The sequence below is a fragment of the Cavia porcellus genome, unplaced genomic scaffold (assembly GCF_034190915.1).
Source record: "Cavia porcellus strain 051 isolate PalLab524CR breed Dunkin Hartley unplaced genomic scaffold, mCavPor4.1 scaffold_23, whole genome shotgun sequence".
NCBI classification, from domain to species: domain Eukaryota; kingdom Metazoa; phylum Chordata; class Mammalia; order Rodentia; family Caviidae; genus Cavia; species Cavia porcellus.
This window is the reverse complement of record NW_026947506.1, coordinates 43449672-43468672: the sequence shown is the minus strand read 5'-3', so window position 1 is coordinate 43468672 and position 19001 is coordinate 43449672. Positions and strand designations below refer to the sequence as shown.

The 19001-nt window shown below is 35.8% G+C and overlaps 1 long non-coding RNA gene across 1 annotated transcript in view; it reads right to left on the bottom strand.

Moving 5' to 3' along the window:
- The window catches only part of LOC134470333 (uncharacterized), a 99724-nt gene that overhangs the window by 17396 nt on the left and 63327 nt on the right, over positions 1-19001 (bottom strand). The gene's annotated exons all lie outside the window — the stretch shown is intronic.

Sequence of the window (19001 nt, the reverse complement as noted above, 5' to 3'; positions counted from 1 at the left end):
GAGCAGAAGTGAAACTCCTTCCAATTGGTAAGACCTTGATGAACCTGGCAAGAGAGTGGGTAATCCCCTCTTCCACACAGAGAACATCAGACAGGTTGAGGAGTGTGCCACTAAGGCCTCCCCATCTTAGAGAAAATTAAAAGAGCTCATGAGACCCCGCTGACACATTAGGGCCTCAGCTGACACAAACACTATGGACAAGGAGAGCTGGTGACCTGCAACAACCTGAAGACATAGCAACAGCAGAAACTAACAGTTAACCTACATCTGCACTTTTAGGTTGGTTAGTCCAGAAAGAATATAGGACTCACCCAACAGGCCCTGTAGGAGGAATTCAGGTGACTGGCTCTCCTCTTCACCGTGATACCCAGAAACTGGTCAAACATCAACCACACAGTAGGACCCTCAAATTACCACTACCGATACTTCAGATTGTTGGGATTCAAAGACCAAATATTTACCCAAAATGTGAAAATGACAAAATGAAGAGGAAAAATGCTATCTCAAACATCTAGTCCATCAGGGCAAGTACAAGTGACAATGAAATACAGGACTTTAAAACTCACACACCGGGAATCTCTGAAAAGAGAGCAAATGAAGTAAAGAAAAAAGAATCCATGAGGCTATAGAAAAAATAAAATTAGAAATAATGTCTTATCTAAACACAAAAATAACAACCTTGGTAAATAAGTTGCTCATCATAGCTGGAGAAAAAATAGATTAAAAAATACAGGAGCATGGGAAATTGATCAAAACGTTGAAGGAACAATGCAAAAAGCAAAATCCATACAACAAATTCAAAGAGTCATCCAAGTAATAAAAAATTCCATTGAAAGTTAACAAAACCGTTTAAATGAAGATGAGGATACAATTTCAGACCCTGAAGACAGGATCACAGATAGTGATCACGAAAGGTTAGAATTTATAAAAACAAAAAGCAGCATGAAATGACAATCCAGCAGCTTCAACATGATGCCAACAGAAACAACATAAGCTAATAGGCATCAGTGAAGATGCAGGAGTCAATGCAAATGACATAACTAAAATATTCACAGAAGTAATGGCAGGAAATTTCCCACACAAAGGGAAAAAATTTGATATACAGAAACGTGAGGTATACACAATGACAACAGTCACAAGCAACACAATTTACCCCAGACATGCAATAATTAACATCCAAGACACACAGCATAAAAACTGAATACTGAAGCTGTTAGAGAAAAGACACAACTCATCTATCAAGGGAAGCCTATTAGAATCACAGCAGACTTTTCGGCACAAAACTCCAATTTAGGAACACCTTGGAGTGAAGTATTTCAAGCACTAAAAGAAAACAACTTTCAACCCAGACTGATGTTCCTAGAAAAACTGTCCTTCAAACCTAGTGCACAAACAAGATACTTCCATGACAAAAAACAACTGACTAAATTCATGTCCACAAAACCAAACCTAGAAAGAGTACTGAAAGACATACTAGATAGAGATAAAAATGACCAAAATCTACAAACAACAACAAGAATCCACCAGACTGGACGAGAAATTAAACAAGGAAGAAAAGCAGGAGACCAACAATAGGAACACAACACGGCAAAGTCAAGCCAGCACGTATTGGTGATATCCATAAATATAAATGGGCTCAATTCACCAGTCAAAAGAAACATAATGACAGAATGGATCAAGAAACAGGATCCCACAATATGCTGTACACGAGAAACACATCTGACTCAAAAAGAAACTCATAGGTTAAACATCAAAGGGTGGAAAACAGTATTCCATGAAACAGGAAGCCAGAAAAAGACAAGGGTAGCTATTGTGTTTGCAGACAAAGTGAATTTCAAGTCAAAAATGGTTAAAAGACATAAAGAAGCCACCACATACTTTTTTTATTTTATTTAAAGTAAGACTAAACTAAACAGCAAATGAGTAGAAATAATACATACATTTAAAGAAAAAATAAACAGTAAGAAATCACTAGTTGATTTTTACATACTATCCTCTGACAAATAGTTGTTCAAGATACAAAAGTGGAACATATAAAGTGGGAATTCACACAGCGACACTGCAAACACTTCTGTTCAACAATCCAACAAAAACTTAGTAATATGCCACACACATAATTGTAAGTGGAAAACAACAAGACTAAAACTAAAAAATGTAAAAATACACACCAAATAGAGGAGGACCCAACTAGATAAGACAAACACTAACGGACATGAAAAACCAAATGCACAAGAACACAATTGTAAAAGGAGATCTTAACAACCCACTGTCACAAAGAGATAGCCCAACTAGACAAAAAGTCACCAAAGAAACAACTGAACTGAATCATACCAGTGAGCAAATGGACTTAGTGGATGTTACAGAGTCTTCCACTCAACCACATCAAGAGTATACATTCTTCTCAGCTGCACATGGGAAATTCTCCAAAACAGACCAAATATTAACCCATAAAGCATTCCTAACTAAATGCAAAGTAAGTGAAATTAACTCATGCATAATATCTGATCATACTGCACTAAAATAGGAAATTGATGGCAAAAAAAACCCTGCAACACCTGCATAAATACATGGAAATTAAATGATAAAATTCTGAATAACCAGTGGCTTACAGATGAAATTAAAGAAGAAATAAAACAACACCTACAATACAATGAAAATGCAGACACAACATACTGTAACCTATGGGACACAATGAAAGCAGCCCTAAGAGGGAAATATACAGCAATAAATAGTCATATAAAGAAAATGGAACAAACACAAATAAATAACCTCATGCTACATCTCAGCTTCTAGAAACACAAGAGTAAGACAAATACAATGTTCACAGAACAGAGGACCTTGTAAAAATTAGAGCAGAAATTCATGCAATTGAAACTAAAAATTACAGAGATTTAATGAATCAAAGAGCTGGTTTTTTGAGAGAAGAAACAAAAATGATGAACCCTTGGCCAACTTTATCAATAAAAAGAAAGAAACATCTCAAATCCACACAATAAGGACTGAAAAGAAGGAAGTCATTACACATCCCATGGAAATTCAAAAGATCACAAACACCTATTGGGAAAATCTTTACTCACATAGGGTAGAAAACAAAAAGAAATGAACAGATTTCTAGGAACATATGAACTAACAAAGCTCAATAAAGAAGATGTACCAATTTTGAACAACCCAATATCGGCTACTGAAATCAAACATGTGATTAAAAACTTACAAAGAAAAGCTCAACAAAGAAAAGGCTCTGATAGATTCACAGCTGAATTCTTTAACAAATTTAGAGAAGATTTAAGGACAATACATGTAATACACCACATCAACAGAGCCAAAAATAAAAATCATGTGATCATCTCAATAGATCCAGAAACAACTTTTAATAAAGTCCAACACCTTTTCATGATTAAAAAAAACCTACAGAAATTTGGAATACACAGTATGTACCTCAATCTCATAAAGGCTATCTATGACAAACCAACAGCCAATATTACACTAAATGAACAAAACCTGAAAGCCATCGCTCAAAAATCAGGAACAAGACAAGGAAGTCCACTACCACCACTCCTACTCAATATAGTTCTTGAAATATTAGCCAGAGTAATAAGACAAGAGGAAGAAACAAAACGAATAAAAATAGGAAGTAAAGAAGTAAAGTTATCATTATTTCAGATGGCATGATACTCTACATAGAAGACCCCAAACACTCGATTAAAGGACTGCTAGAGGTAATAAAATAATTCAATGGAACAGGGAGATACAAAGTCAGCACTCCAAAATCAATAGCATTCCTGTGCACAAACAAAAAACTCCATGAGAGAGAAATTATGGAAATATACCCTTTCACAATAGCATCTAAAAAATGAAATACCTAGGAATCAACCTAATGAAGAATGTAAAAGACATACATGCTGAAAATTATGCTATGCTAAAAAAGGAGATTGAAGAAGTATTAGGAAATGGAAGGACATATTTCTTTGGTTAGGAAGAATCAACATTGTGAAAAATGGCCATGCTCCCAAAACTGTTATACACATTTAAGGCAATCCCAATCAAAATAGCATTAACATATCTTACAGATCTAGAGAAAATATTCCTAAAATTCATCTGGAAACAGAAGAAACCTAGAATAGCAAAGGCAATTCTGGGCAACAAAGATTAGACAGGAGGCACCTCAATTCCTGACTTGAAGCTGTACAACAAAGCCACAGTGATAAATCAGCATGGTACTGACAAAGAAATAGACCTGAGGATCAATGGAACATATTAGAAAATACAAACACAACTACTAAAACACTCAGCCATCTTATAATTGATAAAGGGGCTAAACAAATTCACTGGGAAAAAAAGATAGCCTTTCTAATACATGATGTATAAAAACTGGCTTCCCACATGACAAAGACTAAAAATAGACCCATGCCAATCACCATACACTAAAGTGAAAATGGATCAAGGATCTAAATATTAAAACAGAAACACTAAATCTACTGGAGGACTAGGTGGGTATAAATCTTGAAGACATAGGGGTTGGGAGAGAATCATGAATAAAATGCAAACCACACATGCAGTACTTCAAAGAAGCAAGAACTGGCATCTCATATTACTAAAAAGTATTTGCATTTTAAAAGGAATCACCAACAAGGTGAAAAGAAAACCCACAGAATGGCAAAGAACTTTAGCCAACAATTCCTCAAAGGACTTATATCCAGAACATACAAAAAACTGAAAACCTCGAGCCCCAAACTCAAAGACCCTCTCCATAAATGGGCATCAGAGATGAACACACAGTTCTCAGGTAAAGATATACAAAAGGCACATAAATATATGAAGAAATGTTCCACATCACTGGTCATTCGAGAAATGCAAATTAAAACAGCCTTGAGATTTCATCTCACCCTGTAAAGAATGGCTGCCATCAAGAAAACAACTGGTAACAAATGTTGGCGAGGATGCAGGGAAAAAGGAACATTTCTCCACTCTTGGTGGGAGTGAAGTCTGGTGCAACCACTGGGGAAATCAGTATGCAGGTTCCTCAAATTCTAGCAGTGGAAGTTCCATTCAATCCAGCTATTCCCCTGCTGGGCATTTTCCCAGAAAAATTACAAAGGTCATGTCACAGTGATATATGTACACCCATGGTCCTAGCAGCACAATTTGTAATAGCTAAATCGTGGAAATATCCAGGATGCCCATAACCCACTGAGTGGATGAAAAAGATGTGATATTTTTATATAATGGACTATTACTCAACTATAAAAATGTATGATTTTTTAATAGAGAAAAGAGATTCAATTCTAACATCCAAATATAAGATTGAAAGATTAACCAGTTTTGGTTCCTCTTCAGTGTGAACCCATCTGAGTTTCTTCAGATAGACCCTGAAGTGACAAAGAAATAAAAAAGTGATTTCATCAGTTGTCCATATTTGTTCATCATAACAAAAACCAAAATGATGCTGACAGAAAGCAAAAATGATTTTGAAAGGCTGGGTGCACTGGCTCATTCCCCAGTACTGGGGAAACCTAGACAGCAGGATCACTTCGAGTTTGAGGCCAGCCTACTTACATGGTAAAACTCTGTCTCAAAAAGTAAAAAAAAAAAAAAAAAAATAGTAATTTAAAAAAAAACTGAAGCTATGGGCAAAGATTACAATTTATGACTGCATAAAAGAAAGAAAGGCGCTGGAGGTGATTCACACAAAAGATAATTTTAAAACTATAGAATACACAGTAGATTATGAAACACTTTGCTAAATTGGAAATTGAAAGAGAGAAGCCAAAGATATGCATGGAAGGAGACGAAACAGAGAGAAGAGATTCAAGCTGAAGAAAAAGCCAAACAGGAAAGAGAGTGGGCAGAAAAATTTGGAGAAAGGTCCAAATGATTGGCTGAAAAATCTTACTGAGACCACAAAAATTGAAATGCAGTGGTATGAGATCACCTAGGTGAAATCACAGAACCTTCCACCACCACGGTCTCTTTCTTGCTTAGAAGGACTCATTTTTTTACCTCACATCCCCACCCAAACACGGAAGTATCTTTCCACAGCCCTTAACTTGATGTTTTGTACTTCACTGAATTGTGATGTTGAGAAACTTCATGTATGGCTTGTGGAAATAATACAGTTAAGCACATTGCTTACAAAGGTAGAACAAAATGCTAAATGTAGCACCTTAGTTAAATTTCTTTAGCCATTTAAATGGTGTGATATTATTTACATAGCAAAAATAATTTTCACAAATTACTGCCTTACTTAGGTTCCAGTAAGTTCTGTTCAGAATAAATGTTGATCTGTCAGATTCATTCTAAACTGACAGATTGAGTCTTAGACAATATTTCATGAGAAATTTGCAAATCAAATGGTCCTAAGTCAGGACATACTGAATATGCTTCCTGTAAATTTGAAAAAAAATAATTAAAATTTAAAAAGTATGATTTTGAGGCCTTCACAGGTAAATGGAGACAACTTGAGACTATCCTCATAAGTGAAATAAATAAGAATCATATTTATAAATATCACGTTGAGTCTCTAGTGTAAAAAGAAATAGGAACTGTAGGGTAATAAAACCCAAAATGTGTAATTGCTATTGTAAAAAAGAAAGGAAAAGAAGGTGCTCTAAAGCATATAACTGCATGTATGTTTAAGTGTGTAGGGTTGATAGCCTTATTACTAAGTTTTTGTTGAATTGTTGAGCAGAACTGTTTTCAGTCTCACTGTTTGAATGGCCACTTTGTATGACTTAATTTTGTAACTTGAATAACTATTTCTAAGAGGAAAATATGTAATTTATTAACTAGTGACTTCTTACTGACTTTTTTGAAATTCTGTATTATTACTACACTTTTTCTGGCTTGCTTTTTGTCTCTTTAAATAAAATTTAAAAGAAGAAAATGTGGTATCTGTGCACAATGGATTCTTTCCATAAAGAAAGATAAACTCAAGTCATTTGCAGGAAAATCAAGACAGCTGGAGACAGTAATGTTAGGTAAAGTGAATCAGACACACAAGCTTAAGTATCTTTTGTCTGTCTTATATCAGAAATTCAACATATGAATACAGTCAAAAAGAAAGGCAAAGGCTAAAACGGAAAGAAAAACTTGTCCAATGCAGCATGGGCAAAATATTAAAAAGTGTAATTTCATTTATTATGACTGCCATGTATTTTATATGTTTGTGGCCTATTTACCTTTAATTTGTATGATAACTAACTTTATAAGGACTTACGGGAAAATGAATCTGAGGCTAGCAAATATGGGAGTCAATGGGGGAAAAAAAGAATTGAGATGTATTATGTATATGTACCAATTACCCACAATCCTCAGATTACCAGCAGGTGGCGACAGAAGTATGCTGTTAAGTCCCCTGGTTTTCTCTGCCTGCCTAAGAACTCTGACAGCATGCTGTCTACAGCAGAGAGTTTCAGAAAAGGCTACCTCCTACACTTGTGCAGGAAATCAGCTTACTGAACAATTCACAGTATAAACATAAACAAATGTTAATTTTCCTTTGGTTTCCCTCTTTAAATATGCCAGTGATCTGCCCAACTGGAAACCCACCCAGTCCCCAGCATGACGTGTTTCACTGATTCCACTTCTTTCGTATGTGTGATGCCTCACTTCTTCTAAGGCTTGTTTACTTCAACATTTATGTCACTACTTAGGAAAGCAGGAGCTGAATAGAAGATTTGCTTTACTTTTACTAGAAGAATCATGCTGGCTTGTTCTCCCAATACTCTTGCTTTCACAAGCTTTTCTGTAGTTTTAAAATGTCCTTTACTTCTCGGAACAGCACTTCTATTAAATAACATAACTTCTATCAAATAACAGCACTTCCATTAAGATTCTTTTCTTTTCACACACATTTGCAAGAATATTAGTTGTTGGACAGAAGATACAATGTTAGGACTACTGACATGCTGCATTGTTTGGAGTCCAATGTCTGGCACTAAGAATGTAATCAAGAAACTCAGGTTATTAGTTAATTGAATGAGTCCTATCCTGAATAACAAAGTAGTTTATATGTGGCATTGTACACAGTCTGTAAGTTCTTGAGTAAGCATATATATAAGACCCAGTGTGAAATACAATGGTTAAGACTAGTGAGATGGGAGTTGATACATGCCAATTAGGCGAAATTCTTGTTTGACATAAGGAGAGCAGAATTAAGAGAATAATAGACTGAAAAGTAGTTAAGGGCACTTAACATTTCTTTTTCTAACCATTTTGAGCAATAAGAAATCAATGAACCTCTTCAAAAAGATCATCAAATGGCCAGAAAAAGGAAACAAGTCCTCCAAATTATCACATAGTATAAAAATATGTTTAAAATCTTTGGCCATTATTTTTATTCCTCCATTTCTATGAGAGATATATATTCTTTATCAGTAACAGCAAATTTTGAGTCATGACATTAATGATAAACTCACTGTAATTCATGTCTATAAATCTGATTACATCTTGGAGAGATTTATTTTCCAACATACTCTAGAGCACCCATCACGTTGAGTTCAAGCACATGCCAAAAACAAGATAGGAAACCAGCAGAAAAGTGTCAATAGTTCACAGTAAGGCAAAAAATATCTTGGATAAGTCTACATTGTAAAATTTGCAGAACTGTCAAGAGTGGTCTTAAGTTTAGAGGCTTACCATATTGTAAAGGGGATACTAAGAAGAACCAAAAATGGGATCTCACCTCATTAAAGAGCTTTTATAGAGCCAAAGAAATCACCAACAGAGTGAAAAGACAACTCACAGAGTGGGAAAAAATTACAGTCAAATGGCCCTCTGAAAAAAAGGCTTATATCTAGAACATATACAGAACTGAAGAAAATCAGATCCCCCATATTCAAAGACTCAACCCAAAAATGGGTATCTGTAAAAAAAAAATAGTAAGAACTATGGGAGTAATAAAACCCAAAATGTGTAAATTTTGTTGTAAAAAAGAGAGGAAAAAGAGTGCTCTAACGGATACAACGGCAAGTGTGTTTAGGTGTGTTAAATAGATGACCATATTAATTTTTTTATTGGATCATTGAACACAACTGTTTGGAGTCTCACTGTTTGAATGTCCATTTTGTATGCTTTGATCCTGTGAATTGAACAACTATCTCTAAGATGATAACGTGTAATGTATTAACTGGTGATTTCTTCCTTTTTTGTTTTTTGTAGTTCTGTATTACATGTACCCTTACACTGTTTTGTTTTGTTTTTTCTCTTTATCCTTTTAAATAAAAAAAGTATCTGAGATGAGTACACAATTCTCAGATGAACAAATACAAACAGCAAACAAATACATGAAAAATATTCAGTGTTACTAGTCACTTAACACATGCAATTTAAAATAACACTGAGTTTCCGTCTCACCCCAAAAAGAATGGCTATCATCAAAATATCAACTGATAACAAATGCTGGTAGGGATGTGAGGAAAAAGGAACCCTTCTTTACCGCTGGTGGGAGTCTAGATTCGTGCAGTCACTGTGCAACTCAGTACAAATTCCTTTAAAATCTAGAATTAGAAATCCCATTTGATGCATAGATTCTTCTTCTGGGTATCTTTCCAGAATGAAAAGTGTCATAGCACAGTGAAATATCTGCACCCATATTTATCACAATACAATTTGTAATAGCTAAATTGTGGAAACAATCCAAATGCCCATAAAAAAGAATGGATAAAAAAAGATGTATTTTATATAATGCAGTACTATTCCACCATAAAGAACAATCTGGAGACTTTTATAGGTAAATGATGTAACGCGAGATCATACTCACACGTGAAATAAATTAGACCCACATTGAATGAGTAAAGAAGATCCAAAATGTACAATAGATATTGTGAATTGGGAAAATACTTTTCAAAGGAAAATGAAAACTGTGATGGGGGAAAAGGGAAAGAAGGAAGGAAAAAGGAAAAAGGAAAAATATATTTATACATAAGATAATTAAGAGAGTTTGTACAGCTAACTATATCAGTTGACTGAAAATACTGGTTTGTACTAATATGGTTTGCACAATTTGTCATGTCTATACCTTGTACTCTGAATGATTACTATGAAGATAACAATATATGAATGTAGTAATTTGAAATTGTATGCTGAAATTAAACAATGCAAAACAGACTCAAATCTCTCTGAACAAAGGATAATAGTATTGCTGTATTTCACATCATGATGCTAGGGAATCAGCACTGGCTACACAGTGTCTCTTTCCCTTCAAAGTTCATCATGCATTATATATTTGATTCTCATAAACTGTTTAGGACAAGTGCTATGCATCTATGAGTCTCTACATGTATAACTATGCTTTCTGTATCAGACAGAAAAACAAAACAAATTCATAGAGAAACACAAAACAAAAAAGACAAATAACAATAGCAAAGAGCCCAAAACATTGATAATATAGGCCTTCCAAACAAGGTGGTCGGAGCATAACTAGGGTTATTTTACATCATCATCTTCAAAGGTTCCCCAGATCACCACACAATAATATACACAATTGTTCCAATCCTGTGAATATTAACTTTTTTTCAAAAAACTTATAGAATTTGTAGCACAATCATCTGAGCTATCTTAAGTGTTTTTACATAATTTTAGATATTTTATCTTTTCCATTCCTCTATTTCCGTGAGATAGTATTTTTTCCCCGTTAAGCAGATTCTTATCCATTCACTGTATTTATTGAGTTTTTGGTATCTTATGTACTCTTACCATTTCTTACACTAGGGAGACTACATGGTATTTACACATGTGAGTTTGATGTATTTCACTTATGAGTACAGTCTTAAGTTGCATCCCCGGAATGGTCAACACATCTCCAGTTTCACACCCATTTTGCCTCACCAAGAAAACCCCAGCAAAACTTCTATATTTAGCCATGTATTGCTATTCCATCTAGTTTATGATCCTCTACCTCCTAGTAGTTTGTTTTCTTTGTGGTTGGATTCTAGGCTACCTTCTCAGAATACTTCCAAGGCCCATAAAAAGTTGCTTTCATACTTTCCTATGGAACGATGATCCTGATTTTCTCTACCCTCAATGGCTTTGTTAATCTGATAATCAGGGTTCTCATACCACTCACCATAACACTGTCGCAGCCGCATCCACCTCTGACTTACAGCTTTTATCTTACAAACCAAGGAGGATTAGCCAGTCACCATCATACCACTGCTGGCCAAAATCACTGGATCTTGAGTGAGCTTACAAATGATGTTGATTTGGTGCTCTCTATATTGTATCATAGACATTAATGGCAAGGCTCAGCATTCAGTCAGAAGTTCATCATTCTATTTACAGCCAGAAAATCTCAATTATCAACCTTGCTATGATATGACATTCTTTCATCCTCCCCTTTGGGACTATGCGTCAATACGATTACGTACAGGGGACGGTTTGGACAAACCAAGATAACTACATTTATGTGAACACGTTCCATAATGTGGTCCATAACTTGAAGGATTTTTTCACCCTGAATTTCACCATTCCTTCCAAAGAGTCAAACATGGGTTTCCAGACCCGTGCAAACCCTCCACAAGACTTTACTTCCTAATACTCGATTTCTCTCTCTCTCGATCTGCTACTTTACTCCTCCCTTTCCTGTCATACTCTCCTTATCCCAGCTCCTTAATCACACCTTCCAGTTCCTAAGACCCACTGCTCAGACACTCAGCACTACAAAATTTCCAATTGCTAGTTCTGTCTGCCTTCCAGCAAGATCTATACATGGTCAATCCTGTCACCCTAAACACCTCCGCACTCCAAACTAACCCCTAAGCCAATACTGTGGGGTCTTTGAGTCTAGATCCAGGACAACTATGGCCAAAAATCCTTTCTTATATTTATCACCTTAATCCCTCCAAGTCTGCCTGCCAGGTGGGAACCTAACCCCTTGCACGCATCTTGACACTATTTTAGATACTTCAGGGCCCATGTGCCCTCTCTATGGACAGTTTATTGACTGTGGGAAGGGAGCAATCACCTGTCTCCCATCAACATGGCACAGCCCCTGTACTCAGGCAGTTGTAGCACTACAAGTCACACTTCACACTAGAGCTCAAATTATGAGGAGTTTACAAACTCCATCTTCATTCACACACTATCAAATTTTTCCCATGGCAACACCAGTTACTCCAGTTCTAACATAGAATGGTCTTTTCTTGGCTGCTGGTTTGGGCACCAGAAGTATTGGAATGGCAACTCACTTTTATACTCAATTGTCTTTTGAACTAATATCATGCATTTACAGTGTCTCAAAGTCTGCTAGTCTCCAAGATCAAATGAAATCACTAGCCACTGCAGTCCTCCAAAACCACCAAGTCCTTCATGTCCTGACAGCTGAAAAAGGTGGCACTTGTGCCACACTAGGGGAAAAATGCTGCTACTTCATAAATGAGTCAAAATACTTCAAGACCTTGTTGCCAGTATACAAGAAGGAGTTGATGGCTCCTCTTCCTGGTATTCGTGGGGGCCCATGTTACATTCTTGTGCCCCCATCATCCTCCACATTTTAGGTCCCTTCATCAGCTTTCCTTTCTTGTTACTAGCAGTACCCTGTGTCTTTAAGCTTTTTGAAAGATTTCTTCAATCCAGAATATGGGTCCTCACCACCAGAGATAATCTCATCCTGGATGACAGCCAGACTCTACATGGTCATCAAACATAATCCTGAAAACAATGCCAGTCCCTACCACAACTACCACAACGTCCCTGATCAGCAGCAACAGTCTAAGAACGTCAATACCTTCTATCAACCAAAAGACAGAATGATGGGTTCCATGCATGAAATTCTGTCATGCCCAGCGTAGTACCTTTCCAACATGGTGCTGGACCCTAAAACAGTGTGTACCTCCACTACTGAGTTGTGTTCTTCCATGCCCCAATTGAACTTTCTGCTTTTCAAGTGCATGCCAGTATCTCCCAATCAGCTTAGAATATGTCATTCTGCCTGCACCCTTCTAACTCCACCTTCCGTCAAACCAAATAAAAACCTGATGGCTTCTTTGTCTGCATCAGAGGAATCTTGCAATTCTCTTCAGCCCTCCTGTGCCTGCAATAAAGGACTTTTTCTTTTCCTGCCCTTGTTTTTCCACTGAAAAACGAAGAGTGATACAGAAGTAAATAAAGAAGAAATACCTAAATGGTCTCAAACTGTCAGAAAGCTTCCTTGTTGAAATCCAAAATACTTTCAAATTGCAAAAGAAAATACACAGGCATATGACAGTTAAAATGCTAAAATTCAAACACAAATGCTTAAAGCTATGCAGGGAGAAACAACATGTTACATATAAGGAATCATGATATGAACTTCAGAAAGCAATAAGAGGTTAACTATAGAGAGAAACCAACATTGAGGCTGTATCTTTCATGTGAAGGGAGAACATATCAATGACAAAATAAGATTTTCTATTAACCAGAGTGCTCTTTCAACAATGAAGTCAAAATCACAATGAGGCACTAATTACGTACAAGAAGTGAACAATAAAACTGCAAATGACAACTACTGCTGAGGATCTGAAAAACTTGGAACTGAAATCACAAAATTTTCCCTGAACTGACTTTCCAAGCAGATTAGCTATGATAAAGTTACATATGCATCAATAATGTGACTAGAACACTCTAGAGGTAGGTGTTTCCTGGAAAATAGTGAATATTAATTTTTAAAGAGGGATGGAGAGACAAGGGATAAAGAAGGGAACTGAAATATATTGTTTATGTGCACGTTTCCTATAGTTAACATAATCATATACTGCAACATACACTAACAAAGGCAAAATATTATTCAATGCAACCTGGTGAGGAAAATATACAGTCACTTATTTCATAATTAACCATGTGAGAAACCAACCAGAAGGCCTACAAACAGGTGAGAGAATATACTACAGTGCATGAAACCCCCAAAATACAACTTGTTAATTAAAAAAAACATGCTAGGGATTCACACTGCAGTATAGATGAGCCTTCAATACATTTTAGTTATGTAGAGGAAATCAGATCCCAAAACATATGATATTATGTGATTCTACTTAGAGTGTCCAGCAAGTGAAAATTTGTGCACTTACAAATATCACTCGTTGTCTCAGGATGGGGCAGAGAAGAAATACAAACCTGGAACACAAGACAATATTTTGGAGATGAAAGAGTTCTTTATGGGAATGTGAAGGTGAATATGTGGCTATACAGTTGCCAAAACACAGAAGATAATATTGACAGAAACAAACAAAAAGGTGACAACACAAATGATATCAAGAGGCCAATTACAGAAGTAATAGCTGAAAATTCCCCAAACATGAGAATGCAAACTGACATACAGATCAGTGAAGCATAGAGACTCCAAATAGCCATAACCAAAATAAAACACCCACACGTATAACAGTCAGCATCCAGAAACCCAACGTAAGAACAGAATATTAAAACCTTATAGAGAGAAGAGGCAGATTACCTATAAAGGAAAACCCATCAGAATCACAGCAGACTTCTCAGCACAAACAAGGAAGTCAAGAAGAGCATGGAGTGAAGTATTTCAGATCCTAAAGGAAAATGACTTCCAACCCAGACTGATGCGCCCTAAAACACTTGCCCTCAAAATGGATGAAGAGATAAGATACTTCCATGACAAAGAACATCTGAAGAGCTTCATGACCACCAAAACAAACCTGCAAAAATACTGAAAGGCACTATAGATAGACATATGAAAAAACCACTAAGCAAGGCAAACAATTAAACACTGGGGAAAGGTTTAGAATCAACAGCAGAAAGCTAACATGTCAAAACTAAACCAACATATAACAGCTATAACCATTAATGTAAATGGCATAAAGGCACCAATTAAAAGAAACAGGCTGGCACACTAGATCAAGAAACAACATCCAACCATATGCTGTATGTAAGAACCCCATCTAAGCCAAAAGGAAAATTATAGACTGACACTCAAGGATGGAAAACAATACTCCATGCAACAGGAACCCCCAAGAAAGCAGGGATAGCTATTCTGTTTGCAGATAATGTGAACTTCAACACAAAAATGATCCAAAGAGATAAAGAAGGTCACTATCTACTACTTGGGGGAAATTTCAAAAAGACATAATAGTCTTAAATATATATTAAACAAACGTGGGTGCACTCACAAATAAAAAGAAATATTAACAGAAATAAGAACCAATAACAAAATTATAACAGAAGACCTTCACATGCCATTGATATGATCAACTAGACAGAAAATCACCAAAGAAATAACAGAACTAGATCACACCTGTGAATATATGTACTTGGTGAACTTATACAGTGTCCGACCCAACAACACCAGAATATACATTCCCTTCACAAAACGTGGAGCATTCTCTAAAATAGACCATATGCTACCCACATAACATGGTTGAGTAATGCAAAAGACTTGAAATTCTTACATGCATTTTACTGGATCATGGCACCATGAAATTAGAAATTAGAAAATCACAAAAGAAACTGCAAAAACCACACAAACACATGGAAATTGAATCATACATTCCTGAGCACTCAGTGGATCACAGAGGAAATTTAAAAAGACATTAAACAATACCTACAAGCAAACAAAAATACAAATTCATCTCACTGGAACCTGTGGGATGTAATGAAAGCAGTCCTCAGAGGAAAATTTATTATGATGAATTCCCACATCAGGAAAACAGAATGAACACAAATAAAAAACCTGATCCTACACCTCAAACATCTTGAAAAACAAAAACAAGTCAAGCCAAAAGTTAAAGAAGGGAGGAAATTATAAATATCACAGTAGAAACCAATGCAATAGAGAGTAAGAAAATGATACAAAGAAGCAATGAAATAAAGAGTTGGTTCATTGAAAGAATAAATAAAATTGGTAAGCCCCTGGCCAACCTTATTAAAACAAGGAAAGAAAAAAACTCAAATTTATACAATAAGGAATGAAAAGGATGAAATCACCACAGACCCTGTGGAAATACAGAAGATCACCGATACCTATTTTGAACTCTCTCTCTCTACTCTCATAGGCTTGACGACACAGGAGAAATGGACAGATTTTAGGAAACATATGAATTACCAAAGTGGAACAAGGAGTTGTAAAACTTCTGAAACAGCCACCAAAATAACTTAGTGAAATTGAAAATGTAATTAAAACCTTACCAACAAAGAGAAGCCCATGTCAAGATTGATTCACTTCAGAATTTTACAAGACATTCAAAGAAGAATTAATGCCAACACTCCACAAACTTCAATGAAATTGAAGGGAAGCAATTCTTCCTAATTCATTCCTGGAAGAAAGTATTACACTAACACCAAAATCAGAGAAAGACCAAACAAAAGAGAGAACCACAGGCCAATCTCCCTAATGAACACAGATGCAAAAATTCTCAGTCAATTACTGGCAAACAGAATGCAGCAAACCATCAAGAATAGTTTACACCACAACAAAGTGGGATTCATCCCAGGAATGCAGGGATGGTTCAACATACACAAATCAATAAATGTAATCCTCCATATCAATAGAATCAAAAATAAAAATGATATGATCATTTCTATAGCTGGAGAAACTTTTGATAAGATCCAACACTCAGTCATGATAACAATATTACAGAAAATTGGAATACATGGTCTTTACCTCAATATGATAAAAGCCATCTATGACAAACTAACATCCAGCAACATATTAAAAGGCCAAAAATTGAAAGCCTTTACTCTAAAATCAGGAGCAAGACAAGGATTCTCACCTCTCCTATTCAAAATAATGCTAGAAATACTAGCCAGAGGAATTAGAAAAGAGAGAGAAATAAAATGAGTAAGGATTAGAAAAGAAGAGGTTAAAAATCATTATTTGCAGATGACATGGTATTCTATATAGAAGGCCCCCAAAATTCCATTGAAAGACTCCAAGGTATAATAAACAAATTTAGTAACATAGCTGGATACAATGCCAACAATCAAAAATCAATAGCATTAACATACACAGACACCAAACTCACTGAGATAGAAATAAGAGAAGCCACAAATTGGGGAAAAATCTTAGTGAAGTTTCCTTCAGACAAATGACATCTGTCTTGAAAATATAAAGAATTTTATAAAAATCAGACTCCCGAAATTCAAAGGCCTAATCCAAAAATGGGCATTCACATACACAATTCTCAGATGAAGAAATGGCAATAAATGACAAAAAGGTAACAAATGGCAAATAAATATATGAAAAAATGTTCTACATCTTTGCTCATTAGAGAAATATGCAAATTAAAAGCACACTGAGAATCCATCTCACTGTAGAAAGAATGGCCAGGATCAAGAAAACTACCAACAACAAATGTTATAGAGGCTGGGGCGGGGGGAAAGGAAATCTCTGCACTGTTGGTGGGAGTTCAGACTGGCGCAGCCACTGTGGAGGTCAGTCTGGGGGTTCCTCAAAGATCTGGGATTGGAAATCCCATTTGACCCATCTATTCCACTTCTGGGCATATTCCCAGAAGAACTGAAAACAGCATACCACTGTGATGTATGTGCACTCTTGTTTATAGCGGCACAATTTCTAACCACCAGGTCTTGGAAACAACCTAAGTGCCCATCAACTGAGGAAAGGATAAAACAATGTGGTATTTTATACAATGGAGTACTACTCAGCCATAAAGAATGATCACATGGAGATTTTTATATGTAATTGGATGCAACTTGAGAACATACTCATAAGTGAAATGCATCAATCTCACATGTGTAAATACTGTATAGTCTCCCTAGTGTAAGAAATGGTAAGAGTACATAAGATAAAATACAGTGAAAGGATAAGAATCTGCATACAGGGAAAAAATAATGTCTAAGTGAGGAAAAACAAAAAGGAAGGAAAAATAAAAAGTATCTAAATTTATATAAATACACAGAGTACCTAAAATGATTGTACTACAAATTCTATAAGTTCTTGGGAAAAAGTTCGCATTCGTAGATTGGAACAATTGTGCATATTATTGTCTGGTGATCTCAGAAACTCTTGAAGATCACTGTGTAAAATAACAGACCTAGTTATGCTCCTACCACCTTGTTTGGAAGGCCTATATCATCAGTTATTTGCACTCTGCTATTGTTATTTATTTGTCTTTTTTGTTTCGGGTCTTTCTACAAATTTGTTTTGTTTGGTTTTGTTTTGTTTTTCTGTCTGATACAGAAAACATAGGTATACATGTAGACACTCATACATGCATAGAACTTCTCCTAAATAGTTTATGATTCTATAATGCATAATGGAATGAACAACTACTTTGAAGAAAAAGAGACACTATGTATCCAGTGCTGATTCCATAGCATCATGATGTGAAATCCAGCAGTACTATTATCCTTAACTCAGACTGACTTGAGCCTGTTTTGTACTTTTTAACTTCAACATACAAAAGGTATGCATAGCTGTTTTGAAGAGAACAAGACAAATTATGGAAGACATTGTTGACTTCCCTATTGTCTGGTTTTCAAGGCCAATGCCTTCCTCATTCTGTTCTGACCACTATTTTTTGTGCATCAATTAATTATATGTGAAAATATGGGCAACGATTCAGAAGAAGACAAGAGACCTTTTGGTAGACAGTGATAATATCCTGTTGTCTTGCTTTGAAATTAGTGTGACATACATTGTTTTCCTCTGATCTGCTTTCTTATGATTAGCTTACCCTGTTTAAAATAAAATTTTTTAAAAACTATGCTTTTTCTCCTGCACAGACTCACTCACAGTTGGAAATGTTTCATACTATAGTGCCTCATATAGAGAGGGAACTGTATGTTGATGAGGGGAACACGTCTAAAATCTATGTGAAAAAATTATTCATCCTTAAAGCACAACCTAATACTCACTGACACTCCACATAACTTTGACTTCTACCCTACTTTCATACAGTATGGCTAATAAACTTATTGTGACCCATACTCCTGAGGGCCCAGATTACTCTAGCTCCACCCAGACAGTCATGTGAACATGACTGCAAAGGAATACTGCATCTCAGTTTTCTTCTAAAAAATTTATAAAATGTTAGATGTAATTGCAG